Source organism: Rhipicephalus microplus, chromosome 8 (genome assembly GCF_043290135.1).
Source record: "Rhipicephalus microplus isolate Deutch F79 chromosome 8, USDA_Rmic, whole genome shotgun sequence".
Taxonomy (NCBI): Eukaryota; Metazoa; Arthropoda; class Arachnida; order Ixodida; family Ixodidae; genus Rhipicephalus; species Rhipicephalus microplus.
Window position 1 is genome coordinate 126,401,621 of NC_134707.1, and position 5,021 is coordinate 126,406,641.

The 5,021-nt window shown below is 53.7% G+C and overlaps 1 non-coding gene across 1 annotated transcript; it reads left to right on the forward strand.

Moving 5' to 3' along the window:
* TRNAN-GUU (transfer RNA asparagine (anticodon GUU)) lies at window positions 1-74 on the forward strand. Its single transcript has one exon. It is a non-coding gene; the product is annotated as a tRNA-Asn (tRNA).
* Window positions 75-5,021: the final 4,947 nt, after the last annotated feature.

The following is a 5,021-nucleotide window of genomic DNA, read 5'->3' on the forward strand; positions in this document are numbered from 1 at the left end:
GTCTCCGTGGCGCAATTGGCTAGCGCGATCGGCTGTTAACCGAAAGGTTGGAGGTTCGAGCCCTCCCGGGAGCGGTGTGTCACTTTTTTTCTCTTCGCGCCGATAGCTTTGGAGAAATGCTCTGACGGAGGTGAGAGTGCTGCACTACTGTCTCCGTGGCGCAATTGTTTAGCGCGTTCGGCTGTTAACCGATAGGCTGCAGGTTCGAGCCCTCCCGGGAGTGATTTGTCGCTTTTTTCTTCTTTGCGCTGATAGCTTTGGAGAAAAGTCCTGACAGTGGTGAGAGTGCAGCACGACTGTCTCCGTGGCGCAATTAGGTAGTGCAATCGGCTGTAAACCGCAAGTTTGGAAGTTTGAGCCAACCCGGGGGTGGTGTGTCGCTTTTTTTCTTTGCGCTGATAGCTATGGAGGAATGTTCTGACGGTGATGAGAGTGGAGCACGACTGTCTCCGTGGCGCAATGGGCTAGCGTGTTCGGCTGTAAACCGCAAGTTTGGAGGTTTGAGCCCACCCGGGGGTGGTGTGTGGCTTTTTTTTGTGCTGATAGCTTTGGAGAAATGTTCTGATGGTTTTGAGAGTGCTGCACTACTGTCTCCGTGGCGCAATTGTCTAGCGCGTTCGGCTGTTAACCGATAGGCTGCAGGTTCGAGCCCTCCCGGGAGTGATTTGTCGCTTTTTTCTTCTTCGCGCCGATAGCTTTGGAGAAATGCTCTGACGGAGGTGAGAGTACTGCACTACTGTCTCCGTGGCGCAATTGTCTAGCGCGTTCGGCTGTTAACCGATAGGCTGCAGGTTCGAGCCCTCCCGGGAGTGATTTGTCGCTTTTTTCTTCTTTGCGCTGATAGCTTTGGAGAAATGTCCTGACGGTGGTCAGAGTGCTGCACTACTGTCTCTGTTGCGCAGCTGACTAGCGCGTTCGGCTGTTAACCGAAAGGTTGGAGGTTTGAGCCCACCCGAGGGCGGTGTGTCGCTTTTTTTCTTTGCGCTGATAGCTATGGAGGAATGTTCTGATGGTGATGAGAGTGGAGCACGACTGTCTCCGTGGCGCAATGGGCTAGCGCGTTCGGCTGTAAACCGCAACTTTGGAGGTTTGAGCCCACCCGGGGGCTGTGTGTGGCTTTTTTTTGGGCTGATAGCTTTGGAGAAATGTTCTGACGGTTTTGAGAGTGCTGCACTACTGTCTCCATGGCGCAATTGGCTAGCGCGTTCGGCTGTTAACCGATAGGCTGGAGGTTCGAGCTCTTCCGGGAGCGGTTTGTCGCTTTTTTTCTCTTCGCACCGATAGCTTTGGAGAAATGCTCTGACGGAGGTGAGAGTGCTGCACTACTGTCTCTGTGGCGCAAATAGCTAGCGCGTTCGGCTGTTAACCGATAAGCTGGAGGTTCGAGCCCTCCCGGGAGTGGTTTGTCGCTGTTTTCTTCTTTGTGCTGATAGCTTTCTAGAATTGTTCTGACGGAGGTGAGAGTGGAGCGCAGCTGTCTCCTTGGCGAAATTGGCTAGCGCGTTCGACCGTTAACCAAAACGATGGAGGTTCGAGCCCTCCCGGGAGTGGTGTGTCGCCTTTTTTTTTCTTTGCGCTGATAGCCTTGCAGAAATAATCTGACGGTGGTGAGAGTGCCTCACAACTTTCTCCGTGGCGCAATTGGCTAGCGCGATCGGATGTTAACCGAAAGGTTGGAGGTTCGAGCCCTCCCGGGAGCGGTGTGTCACTTTTTTTCTCTTCGCGCCGATAGCTTTGGAGAAATGCTCTGACGGAGGTGAGAGTGCTGCACTACTGGTTCCGTGTCGCAATTGGCTAGCGCGTTCGGCTGTTAACCAATAGGCTGGAGGCTCGAGCCCTCCCGGGAGTGGTTTGTCGCTTTTTTCTTCTTTGCGCTGATAGCTTTGGAGAAAAGTTCTGACGGTGGTGAGAGTGCAGCACGACTGTCTCCGTGGCGCAATTAGCTAGTGCAATCGGCTCTTAACCGAAAGGTTGGAGGTTCGAGCCCACCCGGGGGCCGTGTGTCGCTTTTTTTTCTTTGTGCTGATAGCTTTGGAGAAATGTTCTGAAGGTGGTGAGAGTGGAGCAGTACTGTCTTCGTGGCAAAATTGACTAGCGCGTTCCGCTGTTACCCGAAAGATTGGAGGTTGGAGCCCTCCCGGGAGCGGGGTGTCGCTTTTTTCTTTTTTGCGCTGATAGGTTTGGAGAAATGTTCTGACGGTGGTGAGAGTGGAGCACGACTGTCTCCGTGGTGCAATGGGCTAGTGCGTTCGGCTGTTAGCCGCAAGTTTGGAAGTTGGAGCCAACCCGGGGGTGGTGTGTCGCTTTTTTCTGCGCTGATAGCTTTGGAGAAATGTCCTGACGGTGGTCAGAGTGCTGCACTACTGTCTCTGTGGCGCAACTGATTTGCGCGTTCGGCTGTTAACCGAAAGGTTGGAGGTTTGAGCTCACCCGGGGGCGGTGTGTCACTTTTTTTCTTTGCGCTGATAGCTATGGAGGAATGTTCTGACGGTGATGAGAGTGGAGCACGACTGTCTCCGTGGCGCAATGGGCTAGCGCGTTCGGCTGTACACCGCAAGTTTGGAGGTTTGAGACCACCCGGGGGTGGTGTGTGGCTTTTTTTGCGCTGATAGCTTTGGAGAAATGTTCTGACGGTTTTGAGAGTGCTGCACTACTGTCTCCATGGCGCAATTGGCTAGCGCATTCGACCGTTAACCAAAACGATGGAGGTTCGAGCCCTCCCGGGAGTGGTGTGCCGCCTTTTTTTTTCTTTGCGCTGATAGCCTTGCAGAAATATTCTGACGGTAGTGAGAGTGCCTCACAACTTTCTCCGTGACGCAATCGGCTAGCGCGATCGGCTGTTAACCGAAAGTTTGAAGGTTCGAGCCCTCCCGGGAGCGGTGTGTCACTTTTTTCCTCTTCGCGCCGATAGCTTTTGAGAAATGCTCTGACGGAGGTGAGAGTGCTGCACTACTGTCTCCGTGTTGCAATTGGCTAGCGCGTTCGGCTGTTAACCGATAGGCTGGAGGCTCGAGCCCTCCCGGGAGTGGTTGTCGCTTTTTTCTTCTTTGCGCTGATAGCTTTGGAGAAAAGTTCTGACGGTGGTGAGAGTGCAGCACGACTGTCTCCGTGGCGCAATCAGCTAGTGCAATCGGCTCTTAACCGAAAGGTTGGAGGTTCGAGCCCACCCGGGGGCGGTGTGTCGCTTTTTTTTTCTTTGTGCTGATAGCTTCGGAGAAATGTTCTGAAGGTGGTGAGAGTTGAGAAGTACTGTCTTCGTGGCAAAATTGACTAGCGCGTTCGGCTGTTACCCGAAAGGTTGGAGGTTGGAGCCCTCCCGGGAGCGGGGTGTCGCTTTTTTCTTTTTTGCGCTGATAGGTTTGGAGAAATGTTCTGACGGTGGTGAGAGTGGAGCACGACTGTCTCCGTGGCGCAATGGGCTAGTGCGTTCGACTGTTAACCGCAAGTTGGGAAGTTTGAGCCAACCCGGGGGTGGTGTGTCGCTTTTTTCTGCGCTGATAGCTTTGGAGAAATGTCTTGACGGTGGTCAGAGTGCTGCACTACTGTCTCTGTGGCACAACTGACTAGCGCGTTCGGCTGTTAACCGAAAGGTTGGAGGTTTGAGCCCACCCGGGGGCGGTGTGTCGCTTTTTTTCTTTGCGCTGATAGCTATGGAGGAATGTTCTGACGGTGATGAGAGTGGAGCACGACTGTCTCCGTGGCGCAATGGGCTAGCGCGTCCGGCTGTTGACCGCAAGTTTGGATGTTTGAGCCCACCCGGGGGTGGTGTGTGGCTTTTTTTTCTTTGCGCTGATAGCCTTGGAGAAATAATCTGACGGTGGTGAGAGTGCCTCACAACTTTCTCCGTGGCGCAATTGGCTAGCGCGATCGGCTGTTAACCGAAAGGTTGGAGGTTCTAGCCCTCCCGGGAGCGGTGTGTCACTTTTTTTTTCTTTGCGCTGATAGCCTTGGAGAAATAATCTGACGGTGGTGAGAGTGCCTCACAACTTTCTCCGTGGCGCAATTGGCAAGCGCGATCGGCTGTTAACCGAAAGGTTGGAGGTTCGAGACCTCCCGGGAGCGGTGTGTCACTTTTTTTCTCTTCGCGCCGATACCTTTGGAGAAATGCTCTGACGGAGGTGAGAGTGCTGCACTACTGTCTCCGTGTCGCAATTGGCTAGCGCGTTCGGCTGTTAACCGATAGGCTAGAGGCTCGGGCCCTCCCGAGAGTGGTTTGTCGCTTTTTTCTTCTTTGCGCTGATAGCTTTTGAGAAAAGTTCTGACGGTGGTGAGAGTGCAGCACGACTGTCTCCGTGGCGCAATTAGCTAGTGATATCGGCTCTTAACCGAAAGGTTGGAGGTTCGAGCCCACCCGTGGGCGGTGTGTCGCTTTTTTCTTCTTTGCGCTGATAGCTTTGGAGAAATGTTCTGACGGTGGTGAGAGTGCTGCACTACTGTCTCCGTGGCGCAACTGACTAGCGCGTTCGGCTGTTAACCGAAAGTTTTGAGGTTTGAGCCCTCCCGGGAGTGGTGTGTCGGTTTTTTCTTCTTTGCGCTGATAGCTTTGATGAAATGTTCTGATGGTGGTGAGAGTGCAGCACGACTGTCTCCGTGGCGCAATTGGCTAGCGCGTTCGGCTGTTACCCGAAAGGTTGGAGGTTGGAGCCCTCCTGGGAGCGGTTTGTCGCTTTTTTTCTTCTTTGCGCTCATAGGTTTGGAGAAATATTCTGACGGTGGTGAGAGTAGAGCACGACTGTCTCCGTGGCGCAATGGTCTAGTGCGTTCGGCTGTTAACCGCAGGTTTGGAGGTTTGAGCCAACCCGGGGCGGTGTGTCGCTTTTGTTTGCGCTGATAGCTTTGGAGAAATGTTCTGACGGTGGTGAGAGTGCTGCACGGTTGTCTCCGTGGCGCAATTGGCTAGCGTGTTCTGCCGTTAACCAAAAGGATGGAGGTTCGAGCCCTCCCGGGGGCGGTGTGTCGCTTTTTTTCTTTGCGCTGATAGCTTTGATTAAATGTTCTGATGGTGGTGAGAGTGGAGCACG